The sequence below is a fragment of the Solea senegalensis genome, linkage group LG19, assembly GCF_019176455.1.
Source record: "Solea senegalensis isolate Sse05_10M linkage group LG19, IFAPA_SoseM_1, whole genome shotgun sequence".
NCBI lineage: Eukaryota > Metazoa > Chordata > Actinopteri > Pleuronectiformes > Soleidae > Solea > Solea senegalensis.
The window spans coordinates 4589233-4600484 of NC_058038.1; positions in this window are offsets into that span (position 1 = coordinate 4589233).

An 11252-nucleotide genomic window follows, 5' to 3' on the forward strand; every position below is an offset into this window, starting at 1 on the left:
TTAGTTACCACAACAAATATTTACAATTTCTTTTTTTACTTAATGCTACAGAAATAAGCTACTCACATTACAACAAAAAAAATTCCTTACCATAGAAATAAGTCAATGCGATTTTACGAAACCATTGCAACCATTACAAAAACAAACAACTGTTTTGGAGGCGGAGCTTTGACCAGAGGCCTGAAAAAGTACAAGGTGGGAAGTATTCATGACATAAATACAGACCTTTTTGTTGCAAAAAAACATAACAAATATTACCAAAACAACATGTAATGTCTAACATTACAAAAGACCTTCGGGAAGTGCAGAAGTTCCCTGACCTCACTTTTGAATCCGCAAAACCTTTCGACAACTTTTCGACTTTAACGTGTCTTGCTCATTTACGTAGCGTGCAAATTGACAAAAATGGACGCCAAGATTCAAAATGGCCAACTTCCTGTTGAGTTGAGGCCATGGTTACTGTCGACTTTTTTTGTTATGTTTGTCTTGGTCTGTAACATCTTCCCACCAAGTTTCGGGTAATTCAGTGGTACACGATGTATGCCAAAGTTATAGGGCACTTCCTGTTTCGTGGCGAATGGGGGGAATATTCGCCCAAACCCTGAGGGTGGCCGTGGCCGCGCCGTTTTTGAATCCGCTTTCGTCAACTTTTCATCTTTGATGTGTTCTAGTACAAATTGGCGCGTTAATAATGTCGGTATAATGGAAGCCAAAATTCACTTAGGGGGCACTATAGAGCCCTTGAGGTCTGGGAACTATGCCAATATTGCGTTTTTGCCAGACCTGACCTCCATGCCAAGTGTTAATGCACGTGAACTCCATCAAAAATGACCGCAAAGCCACGGATATAATAATAATCTGAAGGATAACGCCGTTTAGCTCCCTGCCATTGGTGACTTGGGCCCTAACGTGTGTTTTGTCCTTTTCCATGTCATGATGAGTGTTTTGGAGGCGGAGCTTTAACCAGAGGGCTGGTAGTCTTAGTTTATTACTGTAAATGTAAAAGTGGTATAATAGGAAGATCGTTATTATGGTTTAACTGATTGACTGTAGGTTTGTTTTTGTTTTTGTTGTGGCAGCAAATCAAGAAGAAGCTGAGATATTTTTCTGTGAGCATATGAAAAACCTGACGTGCTGAGAAAAAGTTGAAAAGGTCGCTGGAGAGAACAGGATTCTTCCTCCAGGGGTTTTTCTTCTGGTGATCCATGATGATGGAGCAGAACAAGAACATGCCAATGACGCCTCGGCACGAGCAGCGCGGCCGACAACAACGTCTCGCACGGCTGCACAATCTCATACCGCTCATTTATGTCTTACGTGTCCAACCTTGACACTGAACCTTGGCAGCTCCTCTGATAGACATCTCCATCATGGCTTTACCCTTCGAGGTGTCAGTTTGGAGGAAGGATGATCCTCTGCGTCCATGTTTTTTTTTTTTTTACATAAATGGACGGCGGATTTGGTGGAAATTAAAACTTGACATTGTGACTAATGAGATTTTCGGCCGCCAATCTCAAATCCAATCTCGGAGGCAGAGATAAAAAAAAAACAGCACAAACAATGATAACTGCTTCGGCGACATTATTAAGAAGTAGATCACACAGGGTCACATTTACATTCATTCAAGGCTGTTTAAAGTGACGTACTGTAAAGCCTCAAACCTCCTCCCAGTGTCGTGCCAGGCGACGGTCAGCGGGCCGGCACACGCACGCTGGAGTGGACGCGCTCACAATCAGCAGCAAGGTCAGAGGGTGAGCTCACAGAGCCTTCATTATCGCCCAAAACAATTTTCTTTCCACCACACAATGAGTGCCACGGATCCCAGCGGATGTGGAAACGTCCGTTCACAGCTGCTTCTCTTCCCAAAACAAAGGATACGGTCTCCAAACACAGAGAAACAAACAAAGACAACGGCTGAGCTCAGACTGCAGGCAAATTGGATTTTTTTTATTTATTTAGGCAGATTTAAATGGATTTGTTTCCAAAAATAAGCGGCCTACGCCGTCCCACTGGGTCACTTCATAAAGACGTTAAGTGTGCTCGTGATTTTGGTGCAGTGGTCAAACACAGATGCAGGAAAAACCCCAAATCCAAATCCCAATCCCAAATCCAAACAATCGGCTTGTTAAGTGGCAGAGAGTAAATCCTGCATTGCAAAAAGAAAAACTCTGGTGGAGATGAAGAAATCGTGTTTTCTTATTGTCCAGACCTTCACAAACCTCTCATATGGATGTATTATATCATTATATCATCTCTATTACGGCCAGTTACATAAACCTCACATTTCTTTTCTGAAAAAGTAATTATGTCATTCATTTCTTTTTAATTTGGAATTCTATTTCATTCATAAAAAAAAATTAATAATTGAACCTCATCATAAATTCTATTTTCTGATTAAATGGAGCAGAAAGAAGAAAGAAGTTTATAGCATCTGCTCCTCTTTCACAAGGAGGCCTGAGGCCGACCAACACACACACACACAGCAATATTCTAAATGGAACTAAATAGTTATCAACTTAATAGTGTTTTCAACCAGATCATACAACTTTAATAACTTTAACTCATTGCTCTTCTTGGTAAAAATGAAGATGGAATTTGAGAATGTTTAACATGAATTTCCCCAGTTGAGTTTGACTCCCACAAACCTGGCCTCCTTTACTCCACATATCCATTGGCAACTAAAACGTTGCTCGGTCTCTGTAAATGTGGCACGTCGTGGATCTGCATTGCAGTTGTTTTGGCTTCACTTTTGCGGACGTTGTATGAGGCAGACATTGACAAATATCAAAACTTTGTGTACTGTGGCAGAACCTGCATTTCAGGTCAAAGGGTAAAAAGGTCCAAACCAACCTGTCATTGCCGGACAGGGTGCAACCGACGTCTTTGCCGTTTTCCTCCTCCAGATCACCATGGCACGTGGTCTTACGGCTTCTGTGCTTTCCAACATGGAGGCAAACGTCCTCTGGAAGGTTGGATCAGAGATTTCACCTGGTGAAGTTCAGACACCCACAGCTGTGATGGTCAGGATAACTGTAAAGTATCTGATTATACCCTGAAAGCGTCATTAAACGAAAAGAGTTGGTAGTAAATGAATAATACAACCAATATTTATAAGGAAGAAGGAAAAAACAAAGTAGGAAATAAGTCACTGTCACCGACGAGTCTCCTCTGTTGTGCCTAATGTCTTGCACACTAATGTCATTGTCACGTCGCTCAGTGAGAGACGATGCTGTTGACAAGTCAGGCTCGCCGTGGCAGAGTGGACACGTGAATGTGCCAAGGTCTGGAGGGGGTGGAGAGGGGGAACGGATAAGGAGCGCCAACAATGTGAGCAGTAATGTGCTAATCCATAACGTGCTGGGAAACTATCCCATAATTACCGAGCGCATCGGGATCCAAGCATACATTAGCATTGATCATTACAGCACAAATCTACCTGGTTGAAGCGACTGACGACACCAATCATTGCCCTAATGAGTCCCACTCATTGATCGCTTTTCTTGCGAAATAATAGGTGCACATCTGTCACAGGGTGCTACACACGCTTTGTATTCCTGTACAAGCGGCAGGGAAACTGTGGAGTTCCTGCTGTGATCGACATAACGGCGAGTAAAGGGGAACCATGGATGTTTACTTTCGTTGAAAATGCAAAGTGTTTTCCTCCCGTCTGCTGGCTTCTCAGAGAGCCCGTCAGGTCAGAGTGAAGGGGAGAAATAGTTTAGTCATTAGGCGAAGTGATCCGCGGTTACATACAGCGCTTACAAACTTTATACTGCAGCGCCTGCAAGAGTAACACATCATTTAGATGGTGTAACTGTGATCGACAAAGGATAAATACAGTTGTTTGTCCACGTTTTCATTATTTCCAAGTTAAAATACTAGTGCTGTCAAATGTTTAAAACATTTCATTGCAATTAATCGCATTAATGTCATAGTTAACTCACATTTTTATCTATCTGAGATTTATCTGAGACAATATTTCTGTCACGCTGCATATTTTGAGTTATTCCTCTTATTGTGAGAGCCGCACAATAATAAGAGAGCCTGCGTATCAGCCTGCAGTGCTGTGAATAAAGTGCTGTTCTTCAACGCAGACAGAGTCCTGTGGTTCGACTTGTCGTTGCCGTGATGAGCTAACCCGAGCTAAAGGAGCTAGCGGTCTTCAGTGGTCTCCTTCCTACGGTTCGGGGGTCTGCTAGCTTGGTAGCACTGCATACAATGTTACTAGTTGTTGCAACAGCTTGTTAATAAAACTACAAAGTTTGCTAGGCCAAAAAGAACGTTAATCTCCTGATAATTTTATTTATTGTAATTAATTTTTTCGTTAGACAGCTATTTTTCACTAGAAACTGAACTCACCAAAGTCCATAGAGAAAATCTGTGTTTTTTTCCTCACAGTACACATGAGTTACTAATCCCCTGATGCCTCCATTAGTCACAAAATGTGTTATTTTGTGACTTCTGTGTATGAAATCGTCTGTTTTCATTTACCTCAGTGACACAAACCTAACAAACGAGGCAGCAGTAGAGCAGCAGCTCCTGTGTCCCCCACTCGTTAAAATCACTGATTTTCTCTATGGACTTTGGTGTGGGAGAGCGAGTCGTAAACAAGCGCCTGTAAAAACAGTTTTTAAGTTGCGGCTAAAATCTGTATTTCATTGTGTCCCCACTGGCAGCCATGTTTTCAGATGAGAGCTCAGGTTGAAAAAAAAAAAAAAAAGAACAAAACCCTGAACTATCACTTTAATAGTGAGTGTTAGTGATGGATTGTCGCTGTCAGGACTTTAGTTTCAGGCTCCAAATGAAAAGTGACTCCTGTGGAAAAAAAAAAACATTCCCACACGTTCTTGGCATCAAACAGCAATCGGGAGTTAGCGCCGAGCAAAGAGGACTTAAAGAAAGCTCAGGCGGAATCCCCGGGACTCTAACCTGCGACTTAAACCTGCACAGTTCCCACGACCACTTCACGATCAGAGTGTCACACAAGCGGTGAGACGCGGCAGCGTAAGATTTAACCACCCTGTTCCCAGGCGGGCTGCTTGCTTATGATGATAACGAAACAAGAAAAAAAGAGGACGCTGCAGTCAGACGAGAGTAAATCTCAGGGCCAATTTCGAAGACGGGGGGCAAAGTTTCAGAAGGACAAATATTTTGTCACATCCACATAAATACCGCACATAAAAACAGACACATCCTGTTGGTCCTTGGAGAGCGCTCGGACGGACTGGCTCAGATTATTGAGACAGCAAGGGCAGCGCTGTTTATCAAACGGACAAACTTATGGATCATGGCAGTGCAACGAGCTGTTGGGACGGGATATTAAAGCCATACGTCACTTTCCTCCACTGGCCCGGAGCATATTCCTCCAGGTGATGGAGCTCACGTCTCCCTCTCAGACTCCTATTTCACCCGTTGATGACCAATACAATGAGGGGAAATCAACCTGATTTTCCGTAAGCTGTGGTGCACAAACAAGCCATTTGTTGCCATGTTTTTGTTTTCCGGCTTCACATTAGACACACGCGAGGCTGAAAATCTGCTCGTGAACGTGATTTGCTTACAGTGTATTTTTTTCCAGAGTCACCGTAGGTCGTGACAATGATAAATACAGTACATACATAGTTATTCATCAAACAGCTCATCGGAAGGCTAATTCAGTCGTTTCCACACTCACAATTCCACTCAGGAACACGAACATCAATATTCACCCACGTTCATGACGCTCAAGTGTGGGACAACACCGACTGTGTGGTGAATTTCAGCACACGCTGGAGTGAACATGGTTGAGAGAGGTGATATGGAAAAGGAAAAGAAGTCTTTTTACAAAACAGTAAAACAATAACCCCAACCCAACCCTTGCCACGTCAATCGCGGCAAACACTCCAGTTAAAAATGTTCAACTTTGGCAAAGAGTTCGAATTGATGTGCTGACCAACTGAGATTCTCTGGATGACACAGGTGTACACGTCGTCGCCCCTGAGCTGAAGTGACTTCCAAACATCGCGGGAGTGACCGTGGACATGTAAGGGTATAATTAAGGGGCCTGATTGACTGCTCATTTGGTTAAGAACAAATTGGAGGCCAAGGTTGGCATTAATGGACCAAAGTCATGGAGGGATGGGGCGAGAAGGGAAGAGGTGAGCGGAGGAACGAGGCACACGGAGACTAATTAGATATGACATCCAAAGCCTGCTTTCAATTTGTACCCTACACACACAAGCTTTGGGAGGACTGACCTAGATCAAGGGCAAGGCTCCGAGGTAAGAGGGGAAAAAAAGAGAAGGCGTAGAAGAGGGGAAACGGGAATGAGCCTACGACAGCGGAAGAGGTAATACTCCTCCTATTCTTGAGAGAGAGGACTACGGACTATACTGGACAAATGGGTAAAGTCATAGTGTCCCCACATTTGGAGACTCTAGAGAAGACCAGGAATGGGACGATATGAAACTTTCATGTCATGATGACACTGGCCAAAATAATCGAATGATGATCATAAAAGATCGTAAATCGATTTACCTTATTTTTTCACCACGATCAAGTTATTGTGGCCGCTTTTTAACTTTCTAATCTATCTATCGAACTCCGGATGTCACATGACTCGCCTATGAACCGCTGCGTTGGCAGCCTAGAGAATTTGTCGCACAATTGTCGATCCGTCGGGCTGAGCGATTGACACCAGGGTAGAAATTTTTGTTTCTACATGTTAACGTTCTCCGGATGATATCACTGCACCCGGCGCTCTCTACGACACAAGGTCTATCTCTTGTTGAAACTTCTGCAAACAAGGAAACCGCCGTCATGTGTGGTTTCATGACACTGCCACACGTCACCCCTGGAGCCGGGCACAACTTGGCGAGTTTCAGCCGTTTACTGCAGGAGAACCCGTATGGGTGAGAACCACTTCGATGACACACAGCTACTTTGAAGACTTGCTAGCTCGTTCCAAGGCCAGGCCAGGATTTTCTCCCTGAGTGGTACCAACTACAGGAGTTTCGTCATGCGAAAAGTATCTCTGGACGCGGTTCTCGGCCATTCCGAACTCCAGAAGACAACGGTGAAACTCGCCAACGCTGAAACTCGCCAAGCTGTTTCCACAACAGACAGCGGAACAAGGCTTAGGTTGCCATGGTTGAATACCCATTAAATCTACTGTATCTTAAGGCCAAAATATGGCAACTTCCCTATAGTATGTACTATATAGAGCCCAGGCGGTGTTACCCTGTTTGTGTGACATAAGGTACTAGAGCGCAACAGAAAATGTTTCGCTTCCAGTGAAAGGTTCTGATAGAGTTCACACCAGTAATGAACTGCTCCAGAGTTCACCTCTCTCAAGAAGACCACAGTCTGGTTCCTTGGTATGCCTCAGAGGTCTTGGACTGAATAATAATAAAGGGCTGGTGTGAGCGCACCCTGAAGCTCGAACACTGTTATTCACAAAATCTAACAGCTGTGCTGCACACAAACATCCAGCAGCAGCAGGGGAAGGTGGAGACAGAAGGAACAGATGGTTCCAGATGAAAGAAGACAGAGGTGAGGGAGATACAGTTTGTTGAAATGCAGCCTGAATCTTAAGTGACGCCGCTGTAAAATTTCAAAGTCGCAGCGACAGCTTGGACCTCGAGTCGAATTCCTCTGAGAAAAGTTTAATTGAGCGCAGAGACTTGTACACTTCTCACGGCATCAAAGCCGACTCCAGATACGACAAATATGTCCATTTGGGCGATCTGTGATGCATCACTGAAGAAGAAGAAAAAGACGAATCTGGAAGACGGATACATAAAAGTCACACCTGTAAATATTTAATCGTAGCTTCTTCTTTTTTTTTTTCCTCCCTCGACTACATTTCACGTTGTGACCTTGTCAGTGCAGTGATTGAGACGGTGACTCGATCGATTCCCTGTTTGCCGAGGCAGACACGACCCGAGGCCATGGATTTGCAGGTGGGAGAGGAGAACGCTGGAAAGTCACCACGTGTGTGACAGAAAAAACAATCTTAATCTGCTCAGTCAAACGCGCAGACAAACACCGTCGCACATGATACACTCATGTACATACACGGGCGCAGTCAAAGACTGTGGGGAGAAGTGGACACAGCAGGTGGGAAGAGGAGAGTGTGCACTAATGAGGAAACAGCAGAATTCCTCCACTTGGTGCAAGAAACAAATATTACTACACAAAAGTAATTTGAACCACCATAAAAGAATAAAAATGTGATTTGATTTGATTGTATTTGTAGTTGTAGTGTTTAGTAGTTTCTGTGCATGGGTTAAAATTTGGTTTATTTTTATAGGATAGTACTTTATATTTCATTAGTTGTTTTATGTTTGCTGTTTAATTTGATCTGATAGTGCACTACTGTTTAAATAAAGTTTGTGGTTTGATTATATCTGTGCTTTTAATTATTTTTACAATGCAATATTGCCTTTGCTAGTCTGACTAGTTTTATATTAAGATAGCAAAAAAAAAAATCAGTTGGAAAAATAACATTTAATTGCAAGTTAAAGTTCCAATTCCATAATTCAGAAACTATCATAGACTTAAGTTGGCCTAGATTTTACGAGATGAGCCTTTTTATGAATCTGTCTTCAAGTCTTTTTGGAGGCAAATCAAAGTTTTAATGGACATTTAGCACGTCTTTATGGACTGATTACAGATCAGATTCCACTGCAGCTTCGCACGAGTGCACATCCATCCCCACGCTCTCGCTCTGATTAACGTCAAGAAATACGACAAATGAATCATTAATACATTTCTGAAGGTTGAAAGCGATTCCGATATTTCTTCCCCCTCGAAGCTGCAGACACGTCAACACATCTTTTTTTCTTTTTCATACAATTATCAGTGTTTACTGTTTTCATGCCAGAGAGGTTATTTTTGTCACAGCAGGGCGGGAACCAGTGCACGTCTGCAGTAAAAGCCGGGACACACACATCACGATAATAAACTCAGCAATAAACTGAGCTGCAGGACTGTGAGTAAATGACTCGGCTCTGAGAATATTATGGTGATTTGTCAGCTGGGGAATTAACTGAATAATTATCTTATTAGTCAGATACGCACGTGTTTCTGTGCCACCAGGGGGCGATTCAGATGTTTTTTGGCCCATAAACTGTACATAAAAAAAAATATAGGAAGTGAAAACATATTGAATGGTCTCTATGGGGACAATGAGCTTCTCTACGTCTCACTTGATTTATTCTGAGGAGGTAACAATCTCAATCGCCTGTTTCCTCTCCCCCGTCTACTCTGTCTTCTTCACCGTCTACTTGTTCCTCATCTTTGAATCCAAACAAAGTGTTTGTAAGGTCGTTGTGTCGCCTCATGAGAAGAATGAGGATCTCCAGGACCTGCCAGGTCTACGACACCTTCATCATCCCTCCTCCTGACTCAACCCCGGGGCAACATTTTACAAATCAACATGCGGCCGTGTAAGAGGAGTTTCTGCGTTGAGCTTGAGCAGCTTCCCGCCTGTTGAGGTACAGTTCTGCGGGAGTCTGGGTGTTTATGAATGACAGGGAGCTGTGAGGCGTCGCTGCATGCACAGCCCGCGCGTCATGGCCCGAGTCTGTTAACCGGACAGGTGTCAAGAGTCTGTGGTTCCAGTGAAGGGTTTTCTCAGCGAAGCAGCGAGCTGACAGCAGACAGCAAGCTTGTTGACCCGGCAGCTGTAATAGAGAGAGCTGAGCCCCATCGCACAGCCTGTCAGTCCCACAGAGATTGAAAATCTCTGGATGACAATCTCATTTTCCCTCGTTTTTTTTTTTTTTCCCCCTTATGTGCTTGAAAAGCCAACACTCCCCATCACCTGGAGAGAAATGTTCATCCTCACATCGATACAAACACGAGGAAGCAAAGCGAGCCGCATGTGTCTCTGCAGAGTCTCCGGCTCAATTTGTTTGTGCTAACTTAGCATCTAAATTTGAAGGATTACAGAGTGGTTTGAGGCCAGTGTGAGGTTTTTGGAAGGAGATAGACTTATTACACATATTTCCTAGGCATGGGACGATAACAGCTCTTGCCTTTGCAGCAAGAAGACCCGGGTTTGCCTGTTCTCCCCGTGTGTGCCTGGGTTTTCTCCGGGTCCTCCGGCTTCCTCCCGCAGTCCAAAAACATGCAATATGGGGATTAGGTAAATTGGTGACTCTAAATTGACCATAGGAGTGAATGTGAGAGTGAGTAGTTGTTTGTCTCTATATGTGGCCCTGCGATGGACTGGCCAACTGTCCAGGGTTTACCCTGCCTATCGCCCCATGGCAGCTGAGATTGGCACAGCATATAAAGCGGTAGAAAATGGATGGGATGATAAGATTATCCTGATCAAGGTAATTCTGATTCCATAAGAATCCGTTGTGTGCGGAGGATAATTGGCCACATTTCTGTCCCAATCTGGTCTTTACGACATTCGTGGGTGTCTTCCGATTTGAACAGATTATCAGACCAAATAATCCTGTAGTGTGAGGTGGCGTTGTCCGGGAAACGGATGTTGCGTACGAAACATGGCTATCTTCATTCTCCTCCACAGTGCGACGAGCATGAATGTGATGACCGTCTCCCGAGCGCAGTGGACGGCAAGACAAAGAGGACAAACTTTTATGGCATTTATGGCAACAGTACGACTGCTTGTTAAATGTGTCACGCAACAGCTACGACGATAGTGACGACGCCGACAGTCCACCTCCTTGACCGTCAAGTTAAATCCTTGGAATCCGTTGTGTCTTTGGTGTCTCAAATCAGGCAGATTTTACTATAATATCATCGGGAGGAAAATAAACAATCAGCAGTTTTTTTTCCAGTGATTCTTGCCTAATGCGGCTTTAACATTTCTGTTTGCTGCAACTCCTCCCTCTGATTTCTCAGCAGCATCCTCAGAGTAAGCCCGCCGTGTCGCCTTTAATGTATTCATGTTTACACCTTGTAGCAGCTGCGTTTACTGTGGTCCAGTCTCGTCGAAACCGCAAGGTGAGCACGGTGTGGTCGTACGGCACGACCGTGGACGGAGTGGACATGGTAATGAGCCACGAGCAGGACTGAGAATAGTGTCCCGTCTGCTGCTGCTACTGCTGCTGCTGCTAAGCGCCAGATAGAAGCATAATCGCTTACGCCACCCCACCACCCCCTCGGTAGGCACACCTGTGGGGGCAAACAGGCCTCACAAAAACACCTGAACCAGCCAGAGTTAATAAATCTAGTAATAAAGCTGCGGGTCACAACTGCAGATGGTGTGTGTCAAGGACAATCTTGGGAGAAGCTCT